Here is a 21,714-nt window from a genome sequence, read left to right on the forward strand (position 1 = left end):
CACATAATCCAGTGTAAAAATGGACAAAGGATCAGAACTGACATTTCTCCACAGTGGATATATGGATGGCCAAAAAAGGATATGAAAAGATACTCAGCATCATTGGTCATTAGGGAAACATGAATTAAAACCATGAGATACCACCTCACATCCACTAGAATATATATAATGAAAAAGATGACAATGACCATGGGCAAGGGTTTGGAGAAATCAGAACTGTCATAATGGGAAGGTAAGATAGTATGATCACTTTGGAAAAGTTTTTCAATTCCTTGAAAAGTTAATCATAGAGTTACCATATGGGCAAGAAATTCTACCCCTGGATATAGACCCAAGAGAAATGAAATCATTCTTCCACAGAAACTGGTACAATGATCGTTCATAGCAGCATAGGGCAGCATAGAGCCAAAAAGTCGAAACAATCCACAATGTCTACCAGAGGATGAATGGAAAAACAAAAATGTGGTTTTCTCAATACAAGGGAATATTATTCAGCTATAAAAAGGAGCACTGATACAAGCTACAGTGTGGATGAACTCTGCAAAATACTATGTCCAGTTTAAGAGGCCAGACACAAAGCCTTCATATTGTATGTTTCCACTTATGTGAGATGTTCAGTAAAGGCAAATTCCTAGAGACAGGGCAGATTAGTGGTTGCCTGGGGCTCATTGTGGGGACAACTGAGGAGTGACTGCTGATGGGTGTGGGGTTCCTTGTTGGAACTGATCAAAGTGTTCTGGAATTAGGGAGTGGCAGTGGTTACAGGACTATGAGTATATTCCAAATCACCAAACTTTAAACTTTAAGAGTCAATTTTATGGTGTGTGAATTGCATCTCAGCAGAAAAAGGACTAAAAATGAAGGAAATTTTCAAATACAAATCCACCAAAAAAAAAAAAAAATTCAGAGTCTGCCTTACTTTTGACCAATTCGGTTTGACTATGTTTCAGGGCCTGTGGAATAAATACTCACTGAGTAAATATAATGAAAGAAAAACACAGGATGGAGAGCACTGTGTGCATGCAGGAGCCCCCCAACACCATTCTCCCTTTTACTCCTAATCACCTGGGGGATAAAGATTCTTTTCATAGAATTGTGCACATGGGGCAGAGAGAGGGTAGAGATCTACTAAACCCATATGCCCTATTCTACGGATGAAGAAACAGGCCCAGAAGGAGGAGTTTGCTCACTGCCCCCCTCTCCCATGAGCTGCAAAAGGACTGATGCGCTTTCCTTGTCCCCCCACCCCACGTATCTTTTTTTAAAATAAATTTATTTTTTATTGGTGTTCAATTTGCCAACATACAGAATAATACCCAGTGCTCATCCCGTCAAGTGCCCACCTCAGTGCCTGCCACCCAGTCACCCCCACCCCCCGCCCTCCTCCCCTTCCACCACCCCTAGTTCGTTTCCAGAGTTAGGAGTCTTTCGTGTTCTGTCTCCCTTTCTGATATTTCCCACTTATTTTTTCTCCTTTCCTTTTTATTCCCTTTCACTATTTTTTATATTCCCCAAATGAATGAGACCATATAATGTTGTCCCACGTATCTTTGAGCTGCTTGTTGCCTGTCCTTTTAACAGTCAGGGCCATCAGTTCAGGAATTAGCAGGCGGGCTTTTCCTGAACACACAGAGCAGCACTGATTTCACAGCTTCTTCCTCCCAAGACCAGCATTTCACTTTTTGAGGTTTGACGACTCCTCACTTTAACCTACTTGCAAAATAACTGTGCCCAGTGTACGGGGCCTTGCTGGTGTGTGCTCTGCTGGAGAGGTGGGGTTGGGGGTGGGGGCCCTAACGCCCTCAAGAAAACCGGTGATCCACTGGAGAGCTGGCATCAATGGTTTTTTCTTATTGGTGGTGGTTTTTGTTGTTGTTGTTGTGTCTGTCTCAGTTACACTTGGTTTTATAAAGTTGGTTCTTCTGTCCGGTTTATTCAAACCATTTTCATTTGAAAGAGGACTCGAGCCACCGTCTCCCAACCTCCACTCACATCTCTCTGTCCCCCTCTCTCCCAGCTGCGGCTGCTCTGAATCGGAGCCTGACTTCCTAGTTGGCTCTCGGCTCCCGAGGCGGGCCCTGCGCCTCCCCCGCCCCGGGGTCCCCCAGCACTGCGCGCTTCTGGACTCTGCTCCCCGCCCCCCCACCCCCCAGTCCTGCGGCCGAGCGGGCCCTGGGAAAGGCGGCGGGAGGTCCCTGGCCACCCCGGGGACGGTCCTGCTCGGGCACCTGCCGGAAGCGGGGGCCCTGCGAGACCACCTGGGGCCACAAGCCACCCCAGCGCCGCAGTCCCCCAGCGGAGGGGGGGGGCAGTGAGCCGCGCTGCAGGCGGGCGGGGATATTAGCCGCGGTCCCTCCGGGTCGGGACGATCGGGGGCGACCGAGTCGAGTTTCCCGGGGGGCGGGGGTTGCACGTCTGCCCTCCCCCGGGGGAAGACGGGCACACGCGGGCGGCGCGGAGGGCGCTCCCCTGCCGGGCGCTCCGGGGGCGGGCGGGGGCGGGGGCGGAGGTGCGCGAAGGTGCCTGGCGGGCCCGGCGGGGATGGGGCGGCGCGCAGGCGCACTGGGGCCAGCCCGCCGGCCGGGTCCCGGGGTACAAAGGAGCGCGGCGCCGCGCGGGGCCCCCGGAGGTCCCCGGAGCCGCCTGGGGAGGGGGCCCCTCCCTCCCTCGCTCCGTCCGTCCCTCCCCCCCCCTCCCCGGGCGCGCGGCTGGCCGGCCTCCCCCGACTGGTTCGCCCTCGCGGGGCGGGGGCCCGAGAGCCGCAGCCCGTTTCGGGGTTTAATTCTGGCGCTTGCTCGGGCGCCGGCTCCGCCCCCGCGCCCCGCCCCCGCGCCCGCCCCCTCCGCCGAGGTCCGGGAGCCCGGCGGGCGCGGAGCCGCAGGTCGGGGAGCGCGCCCGGAGGTGAGTGAGGCGGCGCCGCGCTGCGCCCCGGGCCCGGCGGGGTGGGCGCGGGCAGGCGGACTGGGCGCGCGCCGGGGGCCAGGGCACCCCGCGGGCTCGCGCTCGCCTGCCCCCCCCCGGCGGCCTCGGGGCGGGCCCGGGGTCGCGGTGCCAGGGGTTGCTTGGGGCCCTGCAGGCGCCGGGCCGCGGGAAAGTGCGGGCGGGGGCGCCTGGGCGCCCTGGGGGCCGGTCCTGCCCGCGACCCGGTGCGGAGCTCCCCGCGGCGGCTCCGGGGGCGCTCTGGGCTCCGCTCCGCGCGCGCAGCGGCGGGCGGCCCCTTGGTCCCTGCGTCCCGGAGCGGCAGGTGGCCTCGCTCGCCCGCCCGCCCTGCGCCGACTCGGCGCTGGCTCCGGCCGCGGTCGGCGGGGTCGGCGGGGTCGGGGGGAGGGAGGGGGAGGGGGAGAGGGAGGGACGGGGAGGGCGGGGGCGCGCCCCGGGCCAGCGCGGCGTCAGGTCCGCGGAGGCTGCGAGCGCCCCGGAGCCGCCGGGTCCCCGACGCCCCCTGCCCCGCGCCACCTGGGCGCACTCGGGGGGTCCCGCGCCCCGGGCAGCCGCCGCCGCTGCGCCCTCCGCGCTGCCCCTGGGCCCCGGGGAGCTTTCGGAGGCGGCTCCTCGCGGGGGTCCTGCGAGTCTGCGGGAGCCGCCCGGCACCGGGGTGAGGCGCGACGGGAACCCTCGGGGGCGTCCCCCAGCGCGGGCCGCCCGCACCTCGTCCCCGCGAGCTTCGTCTCCTGTTAATTAGTGGGACGTCCCGGGGCGACGGCCCGAGACCCACGAGGCGGGGCGGCCGACCCGTGCGCGGTTGCGCGGTCTCTCGCCGGCCTCGCTGCCCCGCGTCCGAGTTGGAGGCAATCAGAACCTGCTTCCTCTTCTTTCAATTCGTGGTTTTAGCCAACTTGATTTCTTAGGTGATGCTTAGCTGCTCATCTGCTAATTGTTCCTTTCATCCAACTTTCACTACCAGAAAGTGGGGCACTCCCGCGTTGTACTTATTTTTAAGACTCAGATGTAATACACATGCCCTAAATGTACCCTTTTAAAGTGTTCAAGTCCGTGGTGTTTAGTGTATTCACGAAGTTACACGGTTATCACTGATTCCAGAACATTTTCGTCACCCTCCCAAAGGAACCCCATCCCCATTAGCAGTAATGCCTCATTTCCCCCCCCCCCCCCAGCCTCCTTCCTTCATTTTAAGGTGTGGTTTTTCCCAGATTGAATTAGAAATTGAGAGATTATTAACTTCAGACCCTTTTTAGTTAATGGATTTGAGGGAAGGTGCTGCCGATGAGGCGGTGGAAGAAAATTTAAGTAGGGGCTGTCCTGTGGTGAGATTAGTGTCTAAGGATGCAGGAGAAGGGGCCAGTGGCAGAGTGATGGTCTCCTAAAGAGGCACTTCCATGAGGGATGCATTTTATCCCCCAGATGGGGTGGAGGGCACAGGGGTGCTTTGGGGCACTTTGTGAAGTTCACAAACCCCTCTAGTGGAGGTTCCACCTCAGAAAAAGTGAGTTCTGTTCTGTGTGTGTGTGTGTGTGTGTGTGTGTGTGTGTTTCAGTGGGAAAAATGATAGAGCAAAAAGGAGCAAGGTTTTAAAAATAGTTTTGTTTTAAATCATCCAAACTGGCCCAAAGAAAAGAAACCACAGGCAAATGGCCACTAGAATCGATACAGTCAAGACCTAGGTTCGTTTTGTGAATGTCAGCATTTGCTCACAAATAGTGCCACGAGCTGATGTGTTCTTGCATTAGCCTCCTAAGTCCAGGGAGGAGGGGGAGGATGGGCGAGGGTGTAGCTGAGGAAATTCAAGGAATTGAGGAGGAGGTAGGAGCAAGGCTGACACAGGCAATTGCTTGTGGGAGCAGAGGCCTGTAGGGCAAACAGGTTCAGAAGCAGCAAGGGGGATCTCAGGGAGAAATTATAGACACATCACTCAGGCAGCTGTTGGATTATTTGTGCATGTTTAAAAAAAAAAAAATCACTGGTGAGCAGAGTTGAAGCAGCCCAAATGACACAACCATCTTTACACTTCTCTTTGGCCCTGCAATCAGAGAAGCCAAGTTGGTTTCAAATGTTGTGGGACATTTTACGCCTCTGTGGCATGGGTGGCTTAGCTTATGCCATCTGTTTTTTGTTTTAAGTAATTGTTAAACTATAGCATACATACCAATCGTAAGTGCACAGTGTGATGAATTTTCACAGTGAACGTAAGGTTATAACTCGCACTGAGATCAAGACACAGAATGTTGCCAGACTGCAGAAGACTCCTGCTCTTTTCCCACCACTTTTTCTTCCCATGGTAACCAGTGTCCCAGCATAGATCAATTTTGTTCATGTTCTATGTGTGTGGTATAATCTAGTATGTTTTTTGTTTGTTCGTTTGTTTTTCAATCTGGCTTCTTTCTCACCAAAGTGATTTGGTGAGACTTAGCAGTGATGCACGTGGCTCTAATTCAGTCATTATCTTTACTGTGCAATATTTCATTGTGTGACTATGCCCCAAATTATCTATCTGTTCTAGGGTTGATGGGCGTTTGAGTGGTTGCCGAATTTTGACTATGGCCAATAGTGTGGCTGTGAACATTGTAGCACATGTCTTGATACACTTGTACACATTTGCTTAGGGTATATGCATAAGAGTAGAAATGCTGAGTTCTAGACTCTTCAGTTTAGAAGATCATGCGAAATATCCCAAAGTGGTTGTATGGTTAATACTTCTTCAAGCAGGATGTGAGAGTTCTGTCCTGTTTTAAACTGCCAAAGCAGGGCAGCCTGGGTGGCTCAGCGGTTTAGTGCCGCCTTCAGCCCAGGGCGTGATCCTGGAGACCCCGGATCGAGTCCCACGTCAGGTTCCCTGCATGGAGCCTGCTTCTCCCTCTGCCTGTGTCTCTGCCTCTGTCTCTCTCTCTCTCTCGATTAAATAAATAAAACCTTTAAAAAAATAAAAATAAACTGCCAAAGCAGTAAATCTAGAGTTTACTCTAGATTTCACAGATGGACAAAAGGTGACCCATATTTGCCCCATTCTAGCAGATTATTTCAGTTGTGTTCACTTTGGGTGCTTTTCCATGTCTGGTCCTGTTTTTATGAAGTCATAATAGTCAATTTGGTATTTGGTTTCTCTTAACAGTATGTCTTAATATTGCTCAGTCTCTGTAACTTTCAAATTCCTGCACACATCCACAATCCCGTGGACAGGCTTCCATTTAATAAGCCCCCACACACAACCGGCAATGAGTGTTAATTTTTTGGAGTTGTACATATTGCTACAAAAACCATCTTTGTGCATATAGTTTCCGCCCCCCCCCCCTCTTGTTTGGGTCATTTCATAAACTAGAGACTCTCTGTTTTATGGCTCCGGGTCCATGTGGTTGAACTACTACCTGCAGAACCCAGCTGTCCTTGAATCTAGTACAGAATTGTTTAAAGTAACCTTTAAGTGGCTAATATGTTACCTGCAAAAAAGGTGTCTAATTGGTTTAAAATGTAACTCTCGAAGTAACAGTGAAGTTGACCCTGATACCCCCTTTTTAAATAGTGTAAATGGGACTATTGTAACTTCATTTGCCAGTCATGTGATTTTTCTTTATATTATGCTTTTTTGCAAAGGTACTAAGCTAGGAGTTTTAGGGGGCATAAGAGGAATCATCTGTTAAGTAGCTGGTTGTCCAGAAATTATGTACAAAAATTAAAAGTAGCATCTAGGCAGAATCCTTACATGTGACAAAGGAGTGTTTAGTTCACTTCCCAGATATTGACTGCTTCTGTGAGTTCTGAATCAAAAGAGGTCTTTCTTGCCGGGATGGTTAGGATCGGCTTCTCTGAAATGTAAGACTTGAGCTGAGCTTTAAGGGATCCTTAGAAATTGGTGAGGGAGCAGATATCTCCGAAGAAAATACCAGTTAGTTATCTCAGGAAGGGAGATGAACAGTACACAGCCCATTCTGGACAGTGGGAATGATGCCAATCTTATTCTTTTTCTGAAATATAGTGAAAATTGGTGAACTAACATGAAGGCAAAAAAAATAATTAGAGTTTTTGGGGAGAAAACTTTTTTACTTTCAAGTCAGCATCATGGGGTTCGATTATGAATACCTGCCAAAGATTACCATGCAGTGGGCTTCTGCATTGCCTGGTTATATGGCTCTAAACTCACTCTTTCCTCTCAAATAAAATGCAGCAAAAATTTCCCTAAACTTGCATGTGGAGTAAGCCAATATCAGCTTACCTTTAGAAAATAATAAATACTTTTCTACTTCTATGCAAGACCCTGGTGAGGAAATCCGGAGACCCTCACGGTGTTCATAGCAAGTGGGGAGATAGAGAATTATAGTAGGAGGCAGAAGGATGGAAATACTTGCTATTAATGGCCCATTCTGGAAATGTAAAGGGTGGAAAAATTAATGCTGAGCGGTTTGTGTGATATTTAAGGAGATCGGGCCTTGGAAAATGTAGGCAGGTGGAGATTAGAGCAAAGGGCATTGCATTTTAGGGCATAGCTTTTGAAAATGCAAAGACTTCTGGTAGGGCTTGATGTAATAGTTTGGTCAGTCACCTCTTTGGAGACTCAGGTGACTGGCAGCTTGAGATTATACTCTTTGTCTAGTGGCTTCCTACTGCCAGGTTAACCTGGTTATCTTTGTGGACATGTTGCTCTGGGCCCAGATTGGCTGATGTGAGTATAGGTTGTGTTGCTTGCTGTGTAACTTTTGGCACAGTTACTGAACCTCTCTGTGGTTCCGTTCCCTGTTCATAAAACGAGGATGACAAAAGCACTCCTCTCATGGAATTATCTGAGGATTAAGGGAGTTAAAATGCTAGAGGGTCACTGGGGTGGCTCAGTTAGTTGAGTATCCAATTCTTGATTTTAGCTCAAGTCATGATCTCAGGGTGTTGGGATCAAGGCCTGTGTCAGGCTCCATGCTCCGTGTAGAGTCTGCTTGGGATTCTCTTCCCCTCCCTTTGACCCTCCTGTGTGCGCACTCTCTCTGTAATAAATAAATCTTTAAAAAGAAAACAAAAACCATAGAGAGCACTTCAAAGACTACCTGGTACACCATTAATGCTGAATATGTCCACTGTTGTTTCTTTAACTTTTAATTGTTTAAATTTTTGAAGTAATATTTGTATAGAAAATAGTGCCAACAACAAGCATTTAAAATGAAAACAAAAACCTTGTCATTCCTCTCTGATTCCTGCTCAGCTATAGTCTCTTATGGGGTGTTAACTCTGTGGTTTTTTTTTTTGTGTGTGTGTTATTGTTGTTGTATGTTCTTTTGGTGGATGTCATTGAGCAAATGACCTCAAACCTTAGTGGCTTAAGCAATTCTTTCATGGTGTTATGGATTCCATGGCTCGGGGATTGGGGCATGGCTTGGCTGAGTGTCCTTGTGGTGGTGCAATCTCTGTGTAGCAACCACCTGGTGAATGGGCTGGCCTGGAGGGTCCAAGGAGGCTTTGCTGCCATGCCTCGTGCCTTGGCAGGGATGGCTGGGAGATGGGGCTCAGGGTTGACTGTTGACCAGAGTGTCTATTACACATGGCAACTTCCATCGGTACTCAAGTCTGCTCACAAGGCCCCCAGCTCCCTTCATGTGTTAATCAGGGTTCTTTGGAGCAACAGAACAAGTAGGGTGTGTGCATGTTTATAGAAAAAAGAGGTATGTTAAGTAGTTGGCTCACATGATTATGGAGGCTGGTGAGTCCAAAATCTGCAATGTGAGCCAGCAGAGTGGAGACCCAGGAGAGCCAATAGTGCAGGTGAAGACCAAAGACAGTCTGCTGGAGAATTCTGTCCTGCTTGGGGAAGCTGATCTTTTTGTCCTATCCAGACCATCAACTGATTGGATGAGGCCCACCTGTGTTATGGAGAACAGTCTGCTTAACCCAGTGGTCACTGACTTAAATGTTAATCTCGTCCTCAGATACTCTACAGATGGATAGATACAATTAACTTGTGCTAGAATACCTCCAGAGAACCAGTTGGAGGCTTCCTGGCCTTTTATGACCTAGCCTCAGAGGTTACATGACTTTCCTTTCCTCAAACTCTATTGATTGCGTCCATCACAAAGTCTGCTCCAACTCCAGGGGACATGGACCTGCCACTTGATGGGAAGAGTGTCTGCACATTTGCAGCCTCTTAAACTGCCACAGTGTACCCGTGATTTCAACAAACTTGGCAGTTTCCATTCATTCTCCAGTAAGGAAGAAAGGGAATTAATATTACCCCCACCTCTTTTCTCTTCTTCTCCCCAGTTTTATTAGATATCCCAATTATTTTTATCTTGTTATTTTTAGTTCTCTTTTTTCAATTACCTTTATAATTTTAAATAAAGCATTCCATACTTGACAAGGCCATGGAGAAATGAGGTTTGTTTAGTGTGTGCGTGTATGTTCAAGCAGTGGAAAAGAACAAAACTGTCTACGAGGAGGCCTAACAGAGAGGCTGTTATTAAAACACTCCAGTCACTAGATGTGTGAATTGCTTGCGAGAGCATGTCCCCTGATGCGCACAGCAGGTGACATAATCCAGTGGTTCTTATTTTCTCTTTGGCTTTTAAACTCTGATACCTGTTTGCTTCTTTTCTTCCTTGAGCTTTATGTTTCAAGTATGAATGCTTTCTCACTGATGAAGAATCTTAAAACAGATACACTGTTGAGTTGTGTATTTGTGTATGGATAACATACACCAGAAGAATCTATCAGAACTAAGTATCCTCATGCTTTTTTCATTACAGGAGCAATCAGGTAATTGGAAACAGTTATATATTTCAGTGTCAGGAACCCTGTTGGAAGGTTTTTTTTTTTTTCTTTTTAATTAGTTAATGGAATTGAGCAGCGGGGCTTAGTTTAACGCTCAGAAGACATACTAATCCCTTTTTATAATTATCTGATCCCCTGAGAAGCACACAAGAGCCTCTATTCTTGTTGGTTTACATTGTTGTATATTGCAGATAAAACTCCTTTGTATATAATTTTTGACTTGATTAGAGGTTAGAATGTAAATATGTTGGTATCTGCATTACGTTTTGGACTAAAGTTATTCAGATTTCTGTTGGTCTTTCTGACTAGTTCACCTGTTGACCTTGGGGAAAATATGAAAAAAATAATGAGAGCAAAGGTAGAAATCAAGCTGAATCCATCCTCCCTCTTTCTCATTCTCCTTCTATCTTCCTCCTGACCCTTTTTCCTTCTCGCCTCTTCCTCCTCAACAGCTCTTTCCTATCAAAACAACTCCTTAGGAGTAGCCCTTTTTAGGGGTGGTGACTGTCCCTATTAGGTGATTCTACAAGTCATTTTTCTGCCAAATGCTTGCTCATCTCCCTTCCCCCAAATAGAGCCATGGACCCAAGCTGATCATCTTTGTGTCACGCCCCTGGGCTGTCCATCTAATATCACAGGTCAGTTTTGTCAGTGTTTAGACTTTAATATGTGGAATTGCAGAGTGTGTACCCTTTTGTGTCTGGCTTCTCCATGTTGTATTTGTAGGATTGATCCATGTGATCTTATGTGGCAATGGAGTGTTCTTTGCATTTTTTGATTGTGTTCTGCAGTGGGAATATACCACTGTTTATCCATCGTCCTGGAGACTTACATTGGGTTGTTCCCAGTTTGCGACCAGCATGAACAGTGCTGTCATGAACAAGTCTGTGCAGGTGTCCTGGTGAACGTATGTATACAGTTATGTTGGGTGCACATCCAGAAACGAAGTTGCCAGATTGGCTGCACACAGTTCTGTTGTGGTAGAGATCTCTGTAGCAGCTGTATTCATCTATCTTCCCAGCAGTGCTGTGTGAGTTCTCACTCGAATGCTTGTTATTCTCCGTTGTCTTATTCTAACCAGTTGGGTAAATATATATTCTTGAATTCCCCAGACTCCAAAAAAAAGAGGGCTCATATTCTTTTCATGTTATGGCATAGTGAAATAGAATAGATTAGACCAGTTAAAGAATTCATCTAAAGATTTCATGTCAGCTTTTTAACTAGTCTAGCTTTTTTGTTTCTCTATGTCATAAAATTCAGTTCTCGTGGGATTTTCTCTTTTAATTTGGTAGGAGATGCACGTCAAGAGATTTACTATTAATAAAAGTCAACAAAACATTATGAATAAACTCTGCTGGTCCTGAGCAGTAAGGCTTTCAGTATATTTGAAGGCTGAAATTTTGCTTATGCCATCTTATCCTTTGAACTTCCCTGACTTGTTAAGTCAATTTACTGATTTTTGGCATATACTATGACATTTTTATAGGAGAATTTGTCTAAGTCATGCTCTGTAGATGGCCAGGAATTAAATTTCCACAAGGTAGCACAACAGAAAATTTGAACTCTTGACGCATCATTTCTTAAAGGCAGAAAAGAAGGAGATTGTCCACACAGGGACACTTTGGATATTGTGTTGGTTCAGTGGCAATTGCCATTTTTTAGAAAATGGAATGAGTTGTTTTGATGATACTTAATATGTGATTTGATGTGCTTGAAATTTGTTTTGATGTTTTTCCTCTTGGCCTTTTGAAATTTCATCCTTTATCTTCTACTTGAAGCTGCCTATTTTATCTTCTCAATTGTTTCTTTTTGAGGATTGTATGCCTCTCAAGGAAGGCAGCCCAGCTTCAGACTTAGTGCAAACATCCTCTTCTCCTTTGAATATCACTAGGGGTGTTGCTGATCAAGGGACAGGCACTGTTTATCTTCAGGGCCTTTAAGGCTTTTGTAGGGACTCTTTGGCCTGTTGGTGGCAAGATTCAGCCCTGTGTGGCATAGCTTATAGGGTTTTTAGAAAACAGGCTTCTGACCTTAAGAGCAGAATGAGACTTCTCTGCCTCCAGAGACCCCCACCCTTTGACCTCCTTTCAGAGTTATAGTTCAGGAAGGGGGGGGGGGGAGGGAGTTTGCAGGATCTCCATCAAGGAGAGGAGGGTGGGAGGGAAATGATTGAAACAACTCAAATTTTCTTAGCCCAGGCAGGGTTTCAGTAACAACTAGAAGCAATTAAAATAGTTTACTGCTGTGGGAGTTTTTGTATGTTGTTTAAAAAGTAGATTTTTTTTTTTTTTAAGTTGAGGAATTCAAGACTAATCCTTTCACAAAGTCATATGCACTTGTGTTCTGCTATGGGTTTTTTTGGTTTGTTTTTTATTTTTAAGATTTTATTTATTCATGAGAGACACAGACAGAGGCAGAGATATTAGCAGAGGGAGAAGTAGGCTCCCGGGGGTTGGGGGGAGGCTGATGCAGGACTCGATCCCAAGACCCTGGGATCACGACTTGTGCCAAAGGCAGGTGCTCAACCACTGAGCCACCCAGGCATCCCTGTTTTTTTATTTTTTAAAAAAATTATTTATTTATCTTAGAGCAAACAGGGGGGAAGAGCAGAGGGAGAGGGAGAGAGAGAGAACCCCAAAGAGATTCCACACTCAGCCTGGAGCTGGTCACAGGCCTCGATTCCGCAACCCTAAGATCACGACCTAAGCCAAAACCAAGAGTCAGACCCTCCACTGACTGAGCCACCCAGGCACCCTCAGGAGAGTTTTAATCAATTTTCAGGTTAATAGAGAAGCAGAATGATCTCTTTTTGTTTGTTCTTAGGTTTATTTTAGCCAGCCTCTAGAAACAAAAGGCTACTGTTTGGGTAACCAGGGAAGCCAGGAGAGCCTAATTGGAAGGACTTTGTTTTCCTTTAATGAAATCCCGTGTGGTCATAAAGCTGTCTCCCACCTTGCTGAGAAGAGGCTCTCTCACTCAGAGACAGAGTGCTGCTGTGTCTGGGTTTGGTGCTGCCCACGGCCGGGAAGGGCATGCCAGCAGCTTCCCCCTCGATGTCAGGAATGAGTAAGAAGGCCTTGAGGACTCTTAGCCAGCCCAGAGCCATTGCATTAGAGTAGCTTTACTATAGTGGGGGAAAAATGTCCTTCTTTCCTGTCCCATCACCTGTCCCAAAGCTCCCAGCTTTGCCAGCAAGAGGAGGAAATACTGCTGAAGGGCTTGACATTTATATAGTTTTGGAATCATTTTCATAGGAACTTCCTCTTTCAAGGAAGAGGTGTCATGAGCCTCTGGCCTCACATCCAGTTTGACCGAATAACCAGGCTTACCTGTTTATCCGATTTGGCCTGACTTTGAGCTGTGACCCACAGGTATCTTTTCTAGCCTGGGTTCCAGGCTGGATAGAGGGCGGCTGAATCCATGGAAACTGCTTTGTTCTCAACATCTCTTTTCTTTTCCCTCCGTGGCCCAGGGCAGCTTTTTCATCCCTACTTTCTTCCCTGTTTCTTTACCTTTATTTTTATTTATTTTTAAGATTTTATTTATTTATTCATGAGAGACACAGAGACATAGGCAGAGGGAGAAGCAGGCTCCCTGTGGGGAGCCCAAAGCAGGACTCGATTCCAGGACCCCAGGATCAAGACTTGAGCTGAAGGCAGGTGCTCAGCCACTGAGCCACCCAGGTGCCCTCTTTACCTTTATTTTTGGGCTGGCCAGATTGAAAGGATCTGATTCAATACAGGGAGTGGTCAGGAACCTGGGCTCGAGAGTCTCAACTCTTACACTTCCCATCAGGAGTATATATATCCTTTGCCTCCTTGTGTCTGGAAAGAAACAATATCATTTTGCCATGGTGTTTAGGTGGGTGTTGGGTGGGTGTTGGGGGGTGGTGGTGGGGGAAGCAGGGTGGAGAAGGTAGGAAGGAAATATAAAGGAAGGAAAGTCTAAGATAATGGTGTTTCCTAACTGTGAAACTCCCTAAAAGAACATCTCAAAAGAGCTGTCCTGTTTGCTTAGGGCCAGAGGAGCAGAGAAAGTTCTGCTGTCCCAGGCAGCACACAGTGGATGAAAGCACCCTGGGATCAAGTAAAAGGGCCGAGACAGGCTCAGGGACCCCGACTCTGAGAAGTGCCACCACCCTTATCCCCTCTCTGTAAGGTCTTTCACAGTTTTGGGTGAGCAAGGTCATCTGTCTCTGCCTGTAACGTGGACGTAAGGAGAGGTCTGGGACCAAGGAGCCAAGGTGATCAGTGAGGTCGTGGGTGTGTAAGCCTTGCCAGAACTTTGTTGAAATCTGGATCACTTGCCTGCTATCCCAGCCAGGAAGGCTCAGTGATTGTGTGGGACGATGGGATTCCTGGTAATTGCTGTTGGTTATTGAGGTTGGGGTACTCATCTCTGGAGGCCCTGGGATGGGGGGAGTTGAGCTACATTCTTGGGACCCCACATTGGTGCTCTGCACATCTCTTCCAAGGAAGCACCTCCATACAAATGCTGGTTGTGCAGGGCTGTGCTGTTTTGGGACTTTTAAGGGCTGGTGTGCAAGCCATTCATCATTTATAATAACGTTTCTAAATATACTTGATAAACTGTGGGCACATTACTGGTTTTTAAATCAATGATTCATTGTATCTGAAGCTTTGAGGGAATTGAGGAGAGTAACTTTGTATTTATAGTCCAAGGCCTGAGCAAAAGCTGGGTCCCATTCAGTTAACTACGTTTCTTAAATCAATGAATATATATATGGACCCAGAGGATTGGGTCTTTTTTTTTCACAGCAACATGTATTATTTTGCCTTTTCTCATGTTCATTAAAATTAAGAACTTTGATTTAGCTGTATAAATTAAGAGTGGAAAGGCAAGTCACAAAGTAGAAGATATTTGTCATATATCCAATAAGCAGCTTATCCAGAATGTGTCGGGAACAGCTACAAGTCAACAGGAAAAGCAAAACCTAATTTTTTAAAAAGATTTTATTTGTTTATTCATGATAGACATAGAGAGAGAGAGAGGTAGAGACACAGGCAGAGGGAGAAGCAGGCTCCATGCCAGGAGCCTGACGTGGGACTCAATCCCGGGACTCCAGGATCGCGCCCTTGGCCAAAGGCAGGCGCTAAACCGCTGGGCCACCCAGGGATCCCCATAAAACCTAATTTTAAAAAAAGATTTATTGGGCAGCCCCGGTGGCGCAGTGGTTTAGCGCTGCCTGCAGCCCAGGGTGTGATCTGGAGACCCTGGATGGAGTCCCACGTCAGGCTCTCTGCATGGAGCCTGCTTCTCCCTCTGCCTGTGTCTCTGCCTCTCTCTCTGCATCTCTATGAATAAATAAATAAAATCTTTTAAAAAAAGATTTATTTATTTATTCATGAGAGACACACAGAGAGAGGCAGAGGCCTAGGCAGAGGGAGAAGCAGGCTCCCTGCAGGGACCCTGATGGCGGATCATGTGCTGAGCCAAAAGATGCTTAACCACTGAGCCACCTAGCCATCCCAACAAAACCTAATTTTAGAAGTGAGAAGGGCATTCAGTATCGTCAATCATTGGGAAAATGCACATTAAAACTACTATAAAATGCGAACACATATTCAAATGGCTCAGATTTAAAGAACAAACCCTGATAACCAATTATTAATGGAGATAGGAAAAGCTTAAACTCTCATTCACTGCTAGTGGAAGTATGAATTGGTTTGATCACTTTGGACTTTATTATAAAGCTGAACAAATACATGTCCTATGACTTAAAATCCTAGATACATATGCCAAACAGGAATGAGTGTGTATGTACAACAGAAGTGTTTGTAAGAATGCTCATAACAATGATAGACACATAAGAGAACCTGTCCAAATGCCCATGAATGGATAAAAAAATTGTGTCAGGGTTATGCATGAAATATTTTACAGCAATAAAAAAGAACAGTATTGCTGCTCAGAACAACATCATGAATACTGAGACACATTTTATTGAGTAATATAGATATTAAGTAAAAGAAGCCAAAGTTTACATATTTTATGATTTTTTAAAAGATTTTATTTATTTATTCATTAGAGACACAGAGAGAGGCAGAGACATAGGCAGAGGGAGAAGCAGGCTCCCTGCAGGGTGCCTGATGCAGGACTCCATCCCAGGACCCTACGTCTCTACCTGAGCCCAAGGCAGATACTCAACCACTGAGCCCCTTGTATGATTTATTTTATATGAAGCTCAAAAAGAGGCAAAAATAATCACTGGTGAATAGAAGAATAGGGCAAGGGGCCTGGGGTGAGGGGTCTATTGACTGGGAAAGGACATAGGGGGCTTCTGGGATCTCATGACGTTCTCTATCTTTGACTAGTTGCTGGTGTCATGAATATGTTCATTTGTAAGAATTCCTCATGATTAAATATTTAAGATTTATACTTTTACTGTGTGTGTCTTCCTTAATTTTAAAAGTTTAATAAGATCAAGCCTTTAAAACTAAATAAGCCAAGATTCATAAGAAACCAGTTGGGCTTATCGGCTGTGTAAAAAGAGATACTCATTTAAACTGGCAGAGGCAAACCAAGCATCAACAAGGAGTTGGTCAGGAGGAACCCAGTGAAACCCCAGAATGTAATAGCCCAGCCAGTCCCCCTGAGAGTTAGGACCTGAAGTTGATTCTCTTGGTCACGCATAGTATCTTGTCTCTAGCATTTGTACCATACTTTGGCTTTCCTCCACAGAATATCTTCTTCTGTCTGCTTGAGTAAGAAAATGGCAACCCAGCCCTTGCTCATCACAACACCCTTCTCCAGCCAAACTGCTCTAGCTCTCTCCTCCCGCCCCCTGCTGATCTCTACCAAGATCTTCCACAATCTAGCCTTACAGAGAGACCTATTATCTTGTATCATTTGGGGATTATGGAGTAGTTTCCCAAGTGCATGAAGATTCACACCTTCTGGATACAACTTTCTCTCCAATGGTAGGAAATAGTGTTCCTAACTTGATTTGAACTTGGCAGTGCAAACAGCCTTCCTGATAACTATTGTGGACTGGGTAACCATAATGGTGGGAACCATGATCCCCAGATTTAGGACTTCCCAAGACAGAGTATATTGCATTCTCTCTCTCCCACTCTCCTGGGTCAGCTTAGTCCTAGTAAGGGTTCTGAGTTTCTTTGGGCATCCAGCTTGCCAAAACCCACCACAAATTTGCAGGAGATGTGCTGAATTTTTCCTCTAGCAATGAAATTTTTAAATGAATTGCTGTATATATTCATCAGAGTGGCTATGAGAAGGGTCTTTAAGCATTGTTTTCCTTTGGCTTCTAGAAAAAAGTTTGCGAGATCTTGATTTTCATCTTATGTTTTAGTTGCTCATTTAAAAAACTATTTGCACCATCAGATCTTACTCATATTGGTAAGATTTCCAGGCAGAGGCTAACAGTAAAAAGCTAAAATAAACCTGGACTTTTTTGGGATTGAATTCTACATCTCATAAAATCCCAGGTAATTACATTTCCTTGTTTTGCTGGGAGACTGGTATGCCGGTTAAGTTTATAACCTTGATTCTTGTTTTATCCCCCCATCAGTTAGAGATTAATTACATGCCTATGGAAGGCTGAGCTGTTGAACCTTATCTTCTTTGAACCTACCATTGTTCTTGACAAGGTCTTCTAAAGGTCAAACAAGTAACCTAAGTTTCCCCTCTCTTTTTAAAGCACATATTTATAAGGTAAAAACTTTAATTGGAAAAAAGACATTATTTTCAGTTTATCATATGTTATGCAATTGATTAGCACGGGAATTCATTGGCAGTAAGACCTGCATGTCTTTCTACATTCATTACATATCCATATACATATGAATATTACATATTCATTCTACATATTAATTATTCCATTGATCATTAACTCATTACATGATAGCTGTGGCTCTGCTCCAAAGGCCTTCAGGATTCTAGCTCCAGATCTGGGTTCCATGAGCCACCCCACTCTGGGACATAGTAGAGGATGAGAAAGAGAATGACCAATCCGTTCTTGGCTATTAATGCTTCTGTTTATAAGTCACTTCTCACATTCACTTGGCTATGGCAAGTCGCATGGCGAAGCCTACCAACAGCGAGGTTGGTGTAGTTAATTCTTCCATCTGGAGACACTGTAAGTCACATGACAATGGGGAGTATAATCCTTTTATAGGGACTGCAGCAGATAATTGAAACAACAACATAATATACAATGGAAAACTGTCTTTAATTCTGAGAGGTTTAATGGCCTGTATGCTGATTCAGAAACAGTGTTTAGAACTGATTACATCTGTATTTCGGGGTTTGTTTTGAAAAAGTTATGCTTCAGAAATCTGCCTACATATGGAAAACAGAGTCTAGTTTTTATACAGGACTGATTAATCTTTTATGAGTTGGAGAGCTGTGCTCACAATTTGGTAACTTTCCACTCACTGTTTCTTAAGGGTCTGCATCTGAATTTAAACAGGAAGTTACTCTTTTTACTCTCTTGACTTTTATATCTTGATTTTCTGTGTATTATTGCCATCTTATTGGCCAATTGTCTTTGGTTTAATTGCCTGAAGTAATATGGCTTTGGCAGCCAATCGATGGCAGATGACACTGTAAAAAGAAGAATAGAAATGAGCCTTTTGGAGAAAACTGAAATTTATTAGGGCTTAGTGAATCTGTCCTGGTATTTTTTTTTTAAAGTGAAATTGCTGAGCTATTGTCAATATCCTTACTGGGGAATTTCTGTCTTAGTGTTGACAAAGGACAAAATCAGAACCCTTTGAAGAAAGATGGCAAATTGCAATTGTACATGCTGTGAGGTATAAAACTTGAATGCTTTGAGTGGTTATTCTCCCATCTGCGTGTTGGGGAGATTCAGAACCCTTTTTGGGAGGCAGGCAGGGAAACGTGGCCATGCTTAGAGTTTTGCCCCCACAGCCTTTTGTGGAGTGGGGGCCATCTCTTTAGGCAAGAGTCTTGCATAGCTTCTGGTTATTATTTTTTTTTAAGGTTTATTTATTTGGGGGGGCAGAGAATCTCAAGCAGACGTCCCACTAAGCACAGAGCTCCATGCAGGCCTTGATCTCACAACCCTGATATCACAACCTGAGTCAAAATCAAGAGTTGCTTAACCAGCTAAGTTACCCAGGTGCCCCTAGTTTCTGTAATTTTTGTTAAGAATGCTGAGACTTCTTCTGATTGGTTGAATTTTTTTTTTTTTACAAAAACAACCATGAGATATAATTGATATAAACATTATATTAACTTTAGCTGTATAATATAATGATTCAATATTATATATTTTGCAGAATGATAGTTAACATCCATCACCAATTACAAATTTTTTTTCGTGTAATAAGAACTTTTTTATTAGTTTTTCATTTTATTTCCAATTAGCTAATAAACACAGTTAGAATAATTTCAGGTGAACAATATAGTGATTCAGCAATTCTGTACATCAGTGCTCATCATGATAAATATACTCTTTAATCCCCTTCACCTATTTCCCCAGCCCTCCATCCATGTCCCCTCTAGGTAACCATCTGTCTGTTCTCTGTAGTTAAGAGTCTGTTCCTTGATTTGTCTCTCTCTTTCTTTTCCTTTGTGTATTTCTTAAATTCTATATATGAGTGAAATCATGTGGTATTTGTCTATGACTGATTTCACTTAGCATTATACTCTCTAGAGTCATCCATGTTGTTGTAAATGGCAAGATTCCATTCTTTTGAGGGGCTGAGTAATATTCCATTGTATGTATATACTCATTTTCATTATCCATTCATCTGTGGATGGACACTTGGGCTGCTTCCATAATTTTGGCTATTGTAAATAGTGCTGCCGTATACATAGGGGTGCTTGTATACTTGTGTTTTTGTATACTTTGGGTAAATACCCAGTAGTCTGGGTCATAGGGCATTTCTGTTTTTAACTTTCTGGGGGACCTCCATACTGGTTTCCAGAGTGAATGCACCAGTTTGCATTCCCACCAACAGTGCACAATGGTTCCTTTTTCTCCACATCCTCAACAACACTGTTGTTTCTTGTGTTGTTTATTTAGCCATTCTGACAGGTATGAAGTGATATCTCGTGGTTTTGATTTGCATTTCCCTGATGATGTGTGATGTCGAGCAGCTTTTTTGTGTGTCTGTTGATGTGATGAGAACTTTTGAGATCACTCTGCAACTTTCAAATAACCCAGTATTATTAACTATAATTGGTTGGCTTCTAAGGTAAGTGGACCAACCCTTGATGGGTAACACTTAATCAGCCCCAAATATTAATGAAAACTTGTTTTTGAGAAATAGCGCCCATTTGTGAAATTCTAAAGGATTTTGCACACCATTTCCATCAAAACATTGGGTACCTTTGATGCCGGTTTTCCTTTCTGATTTCTTTTTGAATTGCCATGTGTTAGGTCCTTAGCTTGCATTATTGAGGGATAGGAAGTAGTTCAAGGATGGCCATGGGAAACTCTAACACATCCATCTCATTCGTGTCTTTCAGTAGCTCTTTTATGAAGAAGCAGTAGGAAAGTTGCCCTGGGCCCCCATATTAGATGATGTTGATTTATTGAACGATACGAATCTCATCAGAGACCTTGATTTTCTTACTGTGTTGACCAAATGTAATCCTGCTATTAAACAACCATGCACAGTTTCATGATTGCCATTTTTCCTAATTTACACCTTATTTACTATTCCATTCTACTTTCCCTTGTACTGCATTTTACATTTTTTTTACATTTTTAAACTTAAGGTAAGGATCGTTCAGTCTCATTTTGAAAGTTGCCTGAAGCCCTTTCCAGAACAAGGTTGTATATAAATACATAGAGTGTGCCTACTGGGTGCATTCAGGCATGTTAAGAGGGCCCTTAAATGTATATGATGTGTACACAGAGAGCGAAGGAGAGACAAGAAATCCCCTTTCTGTGCCCTTTGTCCATTGTTCTCACAAACAGATGTGTATGCCTGCAGCTTGCTGGGGTCTCTGGCTCTTGTACCGAGACTCTAGCAAGTGACTCTTTCCCGGCCCTTTCGCTAATAAGGAAGGGGCTCGTGGTGGGCTGTGGGGTGTGCCGTGCAAGCCCAGGACTGACAGTGGGGTTAAACTGGCAGCAGGCAGTGGCCCGTGGGCAGGAACAGCTCGGGAAGGCACTGCACACTAACGCCGGGGTTGCGGTTGGTGTTTTGCGATGAGCTGCTGTGGCATCTGACCCAGGTCGCTCTGCAGGCCCTGGGAAGCTCCTTGGGCTAGGAGCGTGTGCCTGTCCGTGTTCTCATGACCACCAGCCCGTGACCTGCTCTGGCTTTCCCTTCACTGCCTCCCTCGGTGCTGACAGCTCCTGGTAATCGAGCCAGAATGGGCCAGAAGCTAAATACCTGGTTAGCTGTGCCGTAGCTTCTCCAAGCACTTTCCCTGAACTTTGACGAGACGCCCTTCGCTGTTATTGATGGACAACATAAAGCATGTTCATGTTACAAATTTTGTAGGCTTGCTGGTTCTCCTCCTAGCTCACTGGCCACTCCTTCTCACTTTCCATTACTGGTTCTTCATCTCCTTGATTTTTGGAGGGCCCAAGGGGGCTCAGTCCTTGATCTCTTCTTTTCTGTAGACTCTCATTCCCTTGGTGATGTCATCCAGTCTCATGGCTTCAGGTGCTATTAATATTCTGGTCAATTTCACATTTATTTCTCCAGCTCTGACTTTTTCCCCAACTCCATGCTTATATGCCCAACTACCTACCTCCTCATATTTCCACCCAGTTGTGTTCTGTGGCCACCTCATGTGGCCAAAACAATTTCTGGTTTATCTTCAAACTTGTTTTTCCCACAGCTTCTCCTGTTTCCATTGATGGCAAAACCCTAAAACTGTGTGTTTATCTTCACTCTCTTTTCTCTCACACTTCAGTCCATTAGCAAATCCTGCTGACTCTCCCTTAGGAATTTATCCAGAATCTTCCTCCTCTCCATTTCCACCATCCTCTCTCGCCTGGATTACTACAAGAGCCTTGTAACTGGTCTCCCTGTTTCTGTCCTTGAGATCTAT

General features: G+C 45.2%; 1 protein-coding gene across 1 annotated transcript in view; it reads left to right on the forward strand.

The window, feature by feature from the left end:
* Positions 1-2,793: 2,793 nt before the first annotated feature.
* The window catches only part of KANK1 (KN motif and ankyrin repeat domains 1), a 204,013-nt gene continuing 185,092 nt past the window's right edge, over positions 2,794-21,714 (forward strand). Inside the window, exon 1 of the mRNA XM_041730199.1 lies at positions 2,794-2,901. The gene's annotated coding sequence lies outside the window, so the exon portion shown is untranslated. The remainder of the gene's footprint in view (positions 2,902-21,714) is intronic.

Source organism: Vulpes lagopus, chromosome 2 (genome assembly GCF_018345385.1).
Source record: "Vulpes lagopus strain Blue_001 chromosome 2, ASM1834538v1, whole genome shotgun sequence".
NCBI lineage: Eukaryota > Metazoa > Chordata > Mammalia > Carnivora > Canidae > Vulpes > Vulpes lagopus.